At 41.8% G+C, this 13331-nt stretch overlaps 1 non-coding gene across 1 annotated transcript; it reads right to left on the bottom strand.

Annotated features, from left to right (window-relative positions):
• Positions 1 to 871: 871 nt before the first annotated feature.
• LOC131234142 (small nucleolar RNA R71) lies at positions 872 to 978 on the bottom strand. Its single transcript, XR_009165551.1, has one exon. It is a non-coding gene; the product is annotated as a small nucleolar RNA R71 (small nucleolar RNA).
• Positions 979 to 13331: the final 12353 nt, after the last annotated feature.

Here is a 13331-nt window from a genome sequence, read left to right as displayed (position 1 = left end):
ACTTTCTATTTTTCAGATCTCTTTTAGTAACTTACATTTTAGTTTAGGACTTTCCTAATTTATTTTAAACATTTTCACTTTCTTTTAGGAATTCCTTCGTTTAGAAACTAGTTTGTTGCTATCTTTCTTTTTAAGGATTTTCTAATTTTAGCCCTTCTCTTTTTAGAATCTAACTTATTTTGTTTTATTTTGCAGGTTTTTAACTTAGGGACTCCAATTTGGTAACTTCTTTCCAACCCTCTTTTTCTTTCTAGATTTTCTTTTCCTTTCTTAGGATTAGGTTTCGAATTTGATTGAGGGTTGCGAGTGTTTCATGCCCAAGTGGGCCTGTGACAACACTCAACGTCTCTTGACTGAAAGAGGATTGGTTGAGGGGTTAACTATCCATCGCAGGACTAGACACCACTCGAAATTCCCTAAGTTAATTGAAGTGGTGGCTAAAAACCAACCTCTTCTACCCCAACCTAGGGTGGAGGACATTCAGGATGAGAATGAGGAGCATCAAGCACCCCCGCCTCGTACTTTATGAGATTATTTACAACCAGCGAGGGTGAGTACGCTCCCATGCATGATTTTTTTTTAAAATACAGGACATATGGATATCAAGCCAGGGGTTATCCAACTCATTCCTAAGTTCCATGGGCTTGAATCTGAAGAACCATATCTATATTTGAAAGAGTTAGATGAGATCATAGCCACTTTATATTTTCAAAATGTGTCTGAGGACACAGTCAGGGTGAGACTCTTTCTTTTTTTCTTGAAGGAGAAGACTAAGACGTGGTTACATTCACTGTGTCCTAGATCCATTGGCACATGGAATGATATGCAAATGAAATTTATAAAGAAATTTTTTCCACATCATAAAACAATTACCCTTAGAAAAGCAATCATGAACTTCATCCAAAAGGAGGATGAAACATTTTACCAATGTTGGAAAAGGTTCAAGGATTTGGTCAGTTCATGCCCACAACACGGCTTGGAAACGTGGCGCATTATAAATTTTTTCTATGATGGACTGACATCTTCCATGCTCAAAATGGTCGAGACAATGTGTAATGGAGAATTCATTAATAAAAATGTCAACGAGGTATGGGATTACCTCGATAATCTTGCTGAAAAAATACAATCATGGGATTATTATCCAAAATCGAACACCACGTCTAGGCCGACTCAATCTAAGGACAAAGGTGGATTGTATTTCTTGAAAGAAGAGGATGATCTCTAATATAAAGTGACTACGCTCATAAGGAAAGTTGAGGCCATGGAAGGAAAGAAGGATAAGGTTAATGACAGTGTTTGCGGCGTCTGTGATTGCAACATTCATACAACTGAAAATTGTCCTACAATACCCGCCTTTCGGGAAGTGTTGAATGAACAATCCAATGCCGTAAATAATTATCAAAGACCTTTCAATGGACCGACCTCTAATACATACAATCCTGGTTGGAAAAATCATCCAAACTTTAGTTGGAGAAATGGACAAACTGTTACCCCTCAAAGTTTCTTCAATCAAAATCCAAATCAGGGGAAACCTCAAGAAGAACCGGTTCAAAATTCCACGCAAGAGCTGACTCAGGCAATGCGAGATTTTATGCAAAAGATGGATTCACGTATGACGGTTATAGAAAAGGGGATGCTTCCTGCACAACCGCTCTCCAATCTTAAACCACATTATGAGATAAGTAATCCCAGCTCTTCAAATCAAATGGAGCACGCTAAATCCATCACCACTCTTTGGAGTGGGAAGATCATTGATAAAACCCTTTCGGTTATGTCCGAAAAGCCTCAAGAACCAGAAGAGGACAACAATGATGGATCTAGTAAGGCTCCACAAAAATTAGAACCGGAACTTCGAGAAAAGTCAGTTGCTCCATTTCCCCAACGGTTTGTCTCATCAAAACCTCTCTCTAACTCTCAGGATATTCTAAAGGTGTTGAAACAAGTGAAAGTCAACATTCCTCTACTTGATGTCGTAAAACAGATACCTTCATATGCCAAATTTCTAAAAGACTTATGCACGACCAAATGACGACAAAATATTCAAAAGAAGATCTTCTTGACCGAGAAAGTGAATGTCATCCTAAAGTAAAACGTGCCACAGAAATTCAAAGATCCCGGTAGCCCAACCATAGCATGTGTAATCGGGGACCATCGAATTGATCATGCACTTCTTGACTTAGGAGTGAGCGTCAATCTGATTCCCTACTCGGTATACAAATAGTTAGGTTTGGGTGAATTAAAACCCACCCTAACCACACTATAACTTACTGATCGCTCTATTCGTGTACTAAGAGGGATAATTGAGGATGTGTTGGTCCAAGTTGATAGATTTTACTACCCTGTAGATTTTATAATCCTGGACACTGAACTCATCAATAACATGAGCACTTAGATTCCCATCATTCTTGGTCGCCCATTCCTTGCTACTTCAAACAGAATTATCAGTTGCAAGAATGGTGTCATGACTATGTCCTTTGGGAATATGACATTAGAGTCAAACATCTTTTTCAATAACGGCAGAAACTTAGAGGATGATGACGATTTCCACGACATTAACATGATTGACTCTTTAGTGGAAGATACGACACCTCTGACCTTATCCTCTGACCCTTTAGAGACGTGCCTGGCCCACTCCTATGATTTTGATGATGACATGATTAGGGAGACATGTGCCTTGCTTGATACTACACCGGTACTTGAAGTTAACTGGTGGAGGCCACAATTTGAAGAGTTGCCCCAAACTGATGTAGTGCCTCTACCGTCTAACCTCAAGCCGCCGAAGCTTGACCTAAAACCTTTGTCCTTTGATTTAAAATGTCTATTTAGGTCAAGATGAGACATATCCGGAGGTGATCTCTGCCCACCTGGAGAAAGAACAGGAGAGTATGCTCATATCTACTCTCATTGAGCATATGGGAGCCCTTGGATGGACGATAGCGGACCTCAAGGGAATCGACCCCTCGATTTGTACTCACCGCATATATCTCGAGGATAATGCAAAGACTGCTCGGCAATCACAACGTAGACTAAATCCAAACATGAGGGAAGTGGTTAAGGTTGAGGTTCTTAAACTATTGGATGTGGGTATCATATACCCCATATCCGATAGTCAATGGGTGAGTCCAACTCAGGTAGTTCCTAAGAAGTTCGGGATCACCATCGTAGCCAATGCCAGTAATGAACTCGTGCCAACTAGAGAATGTGCATTGACTATAGGAAGCTGAATACCGTCACGAGGAAAGACCACTTTCCTTTGCCCTTCATTAATCAAATCTTGGAAAGGCTAGCTGGTCATTCCTATTAGTGTTTCCTTGACGGGTATTCGGGCTACAATCAGATTGAAATTGCCCCTGAGGATCAGGAAAAGACCACATTTACATGTCTCTACGACACCTTTGCCTACAGAAGGATGCCATTCGGATTATGTAATGCCCCTGCCACCTTTTAGGGATGTATGATGAGTATCTTTTCTGACATGGTGGAGAAATATCTAGAGGTCTTCATGGATGATTTCTCTGTTTTCGGTTCATCTTTCAGTAAGTGTTTAGAAAGTCTTAAATGTGTGTTGAAAATATGTGAAGAGAAGAACTTGGTACTTAATTGGGAGAAGTGTCATTTCATGGTTCATAAGGGAATTGTCCTTGGACATATTATCTCGTCCAAAGGAATCAAGGTGGATAAAGAAAAAATTGATCTTATCTCTAACCTACCTCCACCCAAGAACATTAGAGACGTGCGATCCTTCTTAGGACACGTAGGATTTTACAGGCTATTCATAAAGGACTTTAGTCTCACTCTCATCCTTTATGTAATCTACTTCAGAAGGATGCACCATATGAGTGGACTGAGCCATGTCAGGAAGCTTTTACTAAGCTTAAGGGCATGTTGACTAGTGTACCCATCATACAACCACCCGACTGGAGCCTTCCTTTTTGAGCTTATTTGTGATGCTTCTGATTATGCTCTTGGAGCGATTCTAGGTTGGAGAAAAGATAAGAGGCCCTACATCATTCATTAGGCGAGTATGACTTTAAATCCTGCCCAAGTGAACTACTCGACTACGGAAAAGGAACTCTTAGCCGTAGTGTTCGCCTTGGACAAATTTAGGTCCTACTTGATCGGATCCAAGATCATTATCTACATAGATCATGCGGCACTCAAGTATCTTCTTTCTAAGAATGATTCTAAGCCCCGCCTGATAAGATGGATCCTTCTACTCCAAGAATTTGATTTGGAAATTAAAGATAAAAAGGGAGTAGAGAATGTAGTGGCCGATCACCTTTCTCGCCTTAATACCTCTGATTCCCTTGAGGCGACCTATATCAATGATATGTTCTCTGATGAACAACTGTTCAGAGTCTCCCATTCACCTTGGTTCGCTGATATTGCTAATTATCTTGTCACAGGTTCCATACCGACACATTGGACTGCGCAAGATAAGAAGAAATTTTTCACCAAGGTGCGCAACTTTTTCTAAGATGATCCATATTTATTTAAATATTGTCCAGACCAGATCCTAAGGAGATGTGTGCCAGATGATGAGCATCAGAGTGTCATCTCCATCTGTCACTCACAGGCCTGTAGTGGTCACTTTTTTGCTAAAAAGACCACGCCCAAGATTTTGCAGTGTGGCTTTTATTGGCCCACTATGTTCAGGGATACTAATGAGTTTTGCAAGGCTTGTGAGCGTTGTCAGAAATTGAGAGCATTGTCCCGTCAAAATATGATGCCTTTGAATCCCATCCTTATCATAGAAGCATTTGATTGCTGGGGTATTGATCTCATGGGACCATTCCCCCAATCTTTTGGAAATCTATATATTTTGCTCGCTGTAGATTATGTCACTAAATGGGTTGAAGTGATTCTGTGTTGGAATAATGACCATCGCACGGTCATTAAATTCCTAAAAGAGAACATCATTTCCCGATTCGGAACGCCTCGAGCTATCATTAGTGATGGGGGCTCACACTTTTGTAATAGGCCATTCGAGAGTTTAATGAAGAAATAAAATATCTCTCATAAGGTGAGCACCCCATATCACCCACGGACAAGTGGGCAAGTTGAGATTTCCAATAAGGAGATCAAACACATTTTGGAGAAAACGGTTAACCCTGACCATAAGGATTGGTCAATCCGATTAACCGATGCCTTATGAGCTTACCGTTCTGCATTAAAATCCCCTATTGAAATGTATCCCTTTAGACTTGTCTATAGAAAGGCTTGCCACTTGCCTGTGGAGTTGGAACATAAAGCATACTGGGCAATTAAAAAATTGAATTTCAATTTGGACAACGCTGGCTCCCTACGCAAACTTCAGTTGAATGAACTCGAAGAAATCCGGAACGATGCATACGAGAACTCGAGAATTTATAAGGACAGAATGAAGGCATTTCATGACCAACGTATTCTACGGAAATCATTCACACCTGGTCAGAAAGTCCTTTTGTATAATTCTCGATTACATCTCTTTCCAGGTAAGCTTCGATCTCGTTGGACCGGCCCTTTTACCATTATCACTGCGTATCCTCATGGGGCCGTCGAGATAAGAGATCCCGACAATGGCAAGGAGTTTAAAGTAAATGGTCATCGACTAAAGCCATTTGTCGAGAAATTCGACGCAGAGGACATGTCCATGCCTCTGACTGATCCTGTTTACCAGGATTGATCTCCTAGTCTGATGGAGGTATAGGTAGGTTTCCTGTTTTCATAGGATTAGGGTAGTTTGCTTTATGCTGTTCTAGGTTAATTTGTTTTCTACATTATTTTAGGATAGTTTTCTTTTGTTGGTTTCTCTCTTGTGCTGACTTGCTTTCATGCTGAGATCTTTGTGTAAAAACTTCTTGAATCCCTCGTCCAGGTACAATCTTCACATCACTTCTCATTTACTTTCATTGTTTCATGTACATTGCGAGCATATCTTTTACATTGAGGACAATGTAGACTTTAGGTTGGGGGTGGGAGATTAGGTCTCCTAATCGGCGTTTTCTTGGTCTTAAGTGTGAAAATTGTGAAAATTTTTAAATTTTTCTGGAATTTCGTATGAATTCGAAGTGATTTTGACGACCATCTTGGAATTGCAAAATACATAATGTTAGTAATTTATGACTTTTGGATTCAGTTATCTGTTAGATTTCACAGCTAAGTTTGAATTGTTAATCCATTATTAGAAGTTGTAAACATTGATTGATTCATAAATTCACAGGACACATCTCGCTTGCACATTAAGGTTTCAGTTCGATATTGAATTGTAACTTGGTGATCATTAAGCATGGAAGGAACCAACCTGGGGAATTGTCCATCTTGTTCAATACAAAGAATATAGAAAAAGAAAAAGAAGTTTTTGAAAAAAAAAGGAATGAATGAATGAAAGAAAAAGAATACCCATCTAAAAAACAGTTGTCATTAGGAAAGGGTTGGGTGTACGATCTTCAACATAGGTTTACTCCTTATAGGTGTGGACTCAATTCCCCTTCCCCTCGATGGAAAAATCAAAAGCTGGAAGAGCGAAAAAAAAAAAAAAGAATTGTAAGGCAATTTCTGGTTTAGGTTTTAGTTATCTTGAATGCTCATTCGATCATCAATGTATCATAGAAATTGACAATTGGATCTCTTAATGATGGTAAGCCGTGATTAGACTATACACCCATGGAACTCGATATTTAGAATTATTCTAATTAATGGATTAATATTTGAACTTGATTATGAAGTTTACCGTGAGCTTGATTTCAGGAGAAAGTAATGCCAACAATCATGAATCTTAGACTTCTATTTCTAGATTATTTTCAAAAATCACTTGAGTTTATAGAAATTGTCCTGTAATTCTCAATTTATTTTTCACATACCTTGCTCGGGACTAGCAAAACGCTGGTTGGAGGTTGTGTTGAGGGTCAAATATTGCATATTAGACCCCAATTATTGCCTAGATTTACAAGCATGACATCGTTTAATGACCCGATTTAATCTTGTTTGTGATGTAGAGTATATCTACGCGCATGGACTGAAAAAGGGTGCTTAAAGCATGGATTTAACGCTCTGACGACACCAAAGGCAAGGAATGGACTCCAGGGGACCAAGATCGATAGAATTACATACCAAGGATCTACGAAAATCAAGAAATTGAAGCTAAGTGGCCTGAAAGATGTCTAGAATGCTAGACAACAAAGTTTCCACCATCCGTTTAGCCGTCCAGCCTTTTTGACGATGGAGTCCACCTTGAGGTATACGTTATATCCAAACCGTCCAACCATCTGGGATATCCAGAACGTCCAGATCATGGGGCCTACCTTTATATATATATATATATATATATATATATATATATATATATATATATATATATATATATATATATATATGCGGCCCTTGTTTGAGGCCCAATTTAATGTATATGTGGCCCATGTAGTGAGGCCCAATGTGATGCATATATGGCCCTTGTTTGAGGCCGAATGAGATGTATTTGAGGCCCGAGCGAGAGGCCCATTGTGATGTATTTGAGGCCCATATATCAAGCCCTAATGTGATGTATATATGGCCCATGTGAGGAGGCCCATTATGATGTATTTGAGGCTTATGAGTAAGGCCCAATGTGATGTATATATGGTCCATGTGAGGAGGCCCATTATGATGTATTCGAGGCCTGTGAGTAAAGCCCAATGTGATGTATATATGGCCTATGTGAGGAGGCCTATTGTGATGTAATTGTGGCCCATTCGATGAGGCCCAATATGATGAATATGTGGCCCTTGAGTGAGGCTCATGGTGATGTATATTCGGCCCCTGTGTGAGGCCATGGGCCCCATTATATTTTAGGCTTTATGTGGGCCACTTCTTGGGAGTAATGTTGGTTAAATGTCCACATTAATGGGCAATGTTGGTTAAATGTTCACATTGTGACCTTCGCTTAGGCCTTGTTATGTCTATTCTCATCATTATCTTAGTGGATTAACCCAAATTATAGGGCCCCATTGATGTTGCATGGTCCATCATCGCCGTAGACGGATGGCTCCATGCTACCGGATTTGGTATATCCACGACTGATGGTCAATCTTCAGATTATAGTTTAGATTGACTATTCATCTATAAACCTCACCTTGTATATAGGCTAATTATCGAGGCTGATTATCGATGCCGGTTATCAACACCGATTACGAGTATGCTTAGCATATCATCATGATACATGCCCATACGCATCATCTGTATGCTTAATATGAGATGTGGTTGATTATTGCATATGCCATTGGGTAGGTTGTTGTAAGACTCCCTGATAGGCGGAGATTGTCTCACACGAGCGCATGGTATACGCAAGATTGATGCATGACTGGATTGTATGACTTATGCATCTTGCATTGTATGTTGTGATTACTATACGCCATAGCGACATCAGGGCTGTAGCCTCCACAAGCATATCGTGGATGAAAGGATTGGACACCAAAAATACAGTTATTAGCATCGGGGCACCATAGATGTCCCTGGGTGAAAATTTCTAAACCTAACGGTACCGGAAGATGCTCCAACATCGAGATCGTGTGGATACATGAGCGCACGAGGGTTGAATACCAGGAGGCCGCGTCTCTCACTGTGCAGTGGTCGGTTGGAAAGGGGTGTGGCCTTACCCGCCCAAGGGTAGGGGCAATTATTAGACTGAGTATGATCAACTCGTAAATGGGTCCACTATCGACTTGCCGGATAGGTATTAGCAGGCCAGGCAAATAGTGAGATTTCTTACGCTCACTTGGACTGCGCACTTGGGAAAGGGGCAGTACCATTTGGAGTGTACTAAACCTTGGTGATTATCCAGAGTGAGAACTGTACTGATACTTAATATCTAGAGATGAGATGTATTATCATGTGGATTCAGATGAGGACTGGCATGCTTGAGTTACATTTTCCATCGCATGGCCATGTGTGGCCGATAGCATTTATGCCTTGCATCGCATGACCTTGGTAGGGCCGATAGCATTCATGCCTTGCATCACATAGCCTTAGTACGACTGCTAGTATTCATGGACTTATCAGCATGATTTCACATTTCTCTGATATTACATTCTGAGCACGGTCATATTGCCCACACACTTACACCACCCTCTAAGCTTTCTATAAGTTTATGCACAATTGATGCGTCCAGGTGACGCTAGGGTGCAGCAGTAACTTAGTAGGAGCAGGAGCATGTAATCGAGCTTTAGGAGTTTCCATTATTATTATTATTGTATTCCCTTTATGCACATTGTACCTATTATACCTTAAAGTTTTTTATCATAGTGGATTTTGTGATGCTGTCTTGGTTATTATTCGTAGGTTATGCTTATTACGAAATAAATTCACGTTGAAAATCCTCCTTGTATGATCCCAGGATCGGAACCTTGTATATGAGTACTAGGATCTGAGAATGGAGTACTGTGGAGGCTGTCGGCGTCGGATTGACGATAAAAAATTTTGTGAGCCCGGTTTTTTAGTTTGGAGAGTGACATTATCTTTGCCAACGGTTCAGCTTTAACCCATTTTATGAAGTAATCGACTACTATTACGACGAGCTTGGTCTGACCCTTACCAGTTGGGAGAGGACTAATGATGTTGATTCCCCACTGAGCGAACAACCATGGTCTGGTCATAGGGGTGAGATTTTCAGGTGGCTTCCGGGGTATGTTCGCGAATCACTAGCACTTATCATACTTCCGAGTGAATTGTTGAGCGTTGGCTTGGATGGTCGGCCAATAATAACCTTGTCGGATGACTTTATGGGCTAAAGCTCAACCTCTGAAATGGTTTTCATAGATCCATTCATGGTTCTCCCTTAGGACGTACTCTGCTTTCTTCGATCGGAGGCATCTAAGATAGGGGAGAGAAACGTTTTTTGCAGAGAACGTTGTTGAGTATGGTGTAGCAGGCCACTTTAGTTCGTAACATGCGTGCCTCCATTCGATCTTTGGGTAACTTATCCTCTTTAAGATAGTCGACAATTGGATCCATCCATGTTGGTTTCGAGCTTACGAGAAGTATTGCGGCGAGGTCGGCCTTGTCGATACTAGGTCGTGTAAGGAAGTCGATTGGGACGGATCTTGGAATGTCATCTTCATCTACGGTGGCTAGTTTTTCCAGCATGTCAGCTTTGGAATTCTATGCCCGAGGGATCAGGGCCACATTGCATTTTTAAAACTTTCTGATTAACTTTCGAAGATACGCTTTCATGCGTTCCTTCTTGGCCTGGTATGCTTCAGCTATTTGGTTGACGACCAATTGGGAATCGCTGAAGACTTCGAGATGCTGAGCCCCCATGTTGGCTGCTAGTTTGAGTTTAACGAGCAAGGCTTTATATTTTGATGTATTGTTGGAGGCTTGAAATTCGAATCTTAAGGCATATTGTATGCATGTATGGTCTGGTGTCTCGAGGACTATCCCGGCCCCACTTGCCTTAGAGTTGGATGAGCCATCAATGTAAAGCATCCACCTAGGTGGGTTGGGAAGTGCCTGGGAGTCGGACGATTCGGCAGATGTTTGGTCAAGAGTTACACTTGGGATGAGCTCCAACCTGGGTAAGTCGATAACTTGCTCGGGCGTAGGATTTAGCTTGATAATGAAGTTAGCCACTGCTTGACCTTTAATGGCTCCTCGGGGCTGGTACTTAATGTCGAACTCGCTTAACTTGATTGTCCACTTAGTCAGTCGTCTCAAAGCTTTGGGTTTTTAGAGTACTTAACGTAGCAGTTGATCGGTTAGGACGATGATGGTGTGAGCTTAGAAGTACAGCCACAAGCGGTGAGAGGAAACGACTAAAGTCAATGCTAATTTTTTCAGGGTCGGATATCATCTCTATTGAAACTAGGGTTTTGCTGACATAGTATACTGGGAATTGATTTCCCTCGTGTTCCTTAATTGAAGCCGAGCTTACCGCTGCTTCAGAAACAACCAAGTATTATAGTAGGGACTCTCCCTGCTTGGGTTTGGAGAGTAGTGGTGGCGACCCTAGATATTGATTGAGTTGTTGGAAGGCCGCCTCACATTCTTCTGTCCAGTTTACCACTTGTTTCTCCTTCAACTATTTGAAGAAGGGGAGACATTTGTTTGTAGCTCGGGACACGAAACGATTGAGGGCAGTGATCCTCCCTATGATTCGTTGAACGTCTTTGGTCGTCTTTGATGATTGCATGTCAAGGAGAGCCTTGATCTTCTTGAGGTTCACTTCAATTCCTCGTTGGCTGACCAAAAAGCTGAGGAACTTTCTCGAGCTAACCGCGAAGGTACATTTATTTGGGTATAGCTTCATTCGGTACTTGCGGAGGATGAGAAACATTTCTCGAGGTCAACGATACGGTCTGTAGCTTTGACGCTCTTGACGAGTATATCGTCAACATAGACTTTCATTATTCGCCCTATCTGTTGGGAGAACATTTTGTTGACCAATCGCTGATAGGTGGCACCGGCATTTTTCAATCCAAAAGGCATGACTCCATAACGATAAAGACCTTTATTGGTGACAAAGGCGGTTTTTGTTTTATCATGTGGATGCATTACAATTTGATTATAACTAGAGTATGCATCCATAAAACTCAATAGCTCATGCCTAACTGTACTATCGACCAATTGGTCGATTCGGGGGGAGAGGAAAGCTATCTTTAGGAAAAACCTTGTTTAGGTCTGTATAGTCCACACAGACCCACCATTTCCCTTTCGCTTTCTTTACTAACACGATGTTGGCTATCCAGTCTGGATAGTAAACTCCCTCGATGAACCTGACTTTGAGGAGTTTATCGACTTCTTCTCATATCACTTCGTATCTTTCGGGATTGAGTGCACGACGCTTCTGTCGAATTGGTCGGTGAGCAGGATCGATGCTCAACCAGTGTACGATGATCTTGGAGTCGATGCTGGGCATGTCTTCATGAGACCATGCAAAGACGTCCGCATAACATCGGAGGAGAGCTATCACGTTGTCCTGTAGTGGTGCTATTAGGGACAACCCAATTGAATGGTTTTAGAAGGGCAAATTCATCCAGTGGGATAGGAACAAGGTCTTCCACGGGGCAACCTCTTTTGTCGGAGTCCTCACGAGGATCCAAAGAAGTGACAATCATCATTTGATGTGGAGCTTTTAGTGCCATTACGTAGCACTGTCGAGCGTTATGTTGATCGCCCTTCATTGATCTGACACCTTGTTTGGTCAGGAACTTTGTAGCTAAGTAGTAGGTCGAGACCACAGCTCATAGGGCATTCAAGGATGGTCGGCCAAGGATTGTATTGTAAACTGATGGACAGTCTACTACCAAGAAGTCAATCATCTTGGTGGTTTGGTTTTATCTGTCTTCGGCCTTAAGCGGGAGCTGAATTGCTCCATCGGGTATGACCTTACCACCAGAGAAACCGAGCAATGGGGTTTTAACCGGTCAAAGTAGAGATCGACTAACTCCTATCTTGTTGAAAGCTTGGGTGAAGAGCACATCAGCGGATGACCTTGTGTCGACAAAGATTCGGAACACCTTCCGATTAGCTATGGTCAAGGTGACCACAAGTGCATCATCGTGGGGGTGGTGGATTCCTTGAGCATATTCTTTAGTGAAGGTCAGGCCATAGGTCTCTACGTTTTGCTCTTTTAAAGGTCTTCCGATTAGTAGAACTTTGTCTTTGGGACGACTAATGCTTCTGGTGTGCTCCTTCCGGGCATTATTTGAGTCTCCTCCGCCTCTGTGGCTCTCGAAGATAGTGCGGATCTCCACAGTTGGTTCGTTGCTGACGGGCTGATTATCTTTTGACACGACCCGATCTCCTCTATGGTTAACTTACTCCCTGAGATGGCCGCTACGGATGAGTGCTTCGATCTCTTATTTAAGATCAAAGCAATCACTCGTGTTGTGTCCGTGATCCTGATGAAAGTTGCAATACTTGTTCTTACTTCTATTTTTGGGATCAGACTTGATCTTATTCGGCTAGTTGAGGAGACGCTTATCCTGGATCTTCATCAGAACTTGTTCGAGAGTTTTGTTGAGGGGAGTGTAAGTTTTAAACTCACTATCGAGCCATTTGTTCAGGCGGTGATTGTCCTGCGATTGGTTGTCCTTTCTCTTCTTGTTCATATTGGCCGAACTTAGTTCTGCCCCTACCTACTGCTCCTTGGTCGAAGGAACCTTGTTTTGGGCGGCCTCTCGTAAGATTCGAGATTCCTCAGCATTGGCGTACTTCTGCGACTTGTTCAATAATTCAGCCATCGTAGTAGGAGGATTTTTGTTTGACGAGAAGAGGAACTCCGATCTCTTAATTCACTCATGATGGTGTTGAGGGCGATCTCTTTTGAGTGCTTACGGACCTGCAGGGCTTCCAGATTGAAGCATTTGATGTAGTCC

The sequence above is a fragment of the Magnolia sinica genome, chromosome 18, assembly GCF_029962835.1.
Source record: "Magnolia sinica isolate HGM2019 chromosome 18, MsV1, whole genome shotgun sequence".
In the NCBI taxonomy this organism is placed as follows: Eukaryota; Viridiplantae; Streptophyta; class Magnoliopsida; order Magnoliales; family Magnoliaceae; genus Magnolia; species Magnolia sinica.
Note: the sequence above shows the minus strand (reverse complement) of the source record. Positions and strands in the feature narration are given on the sequence as shown.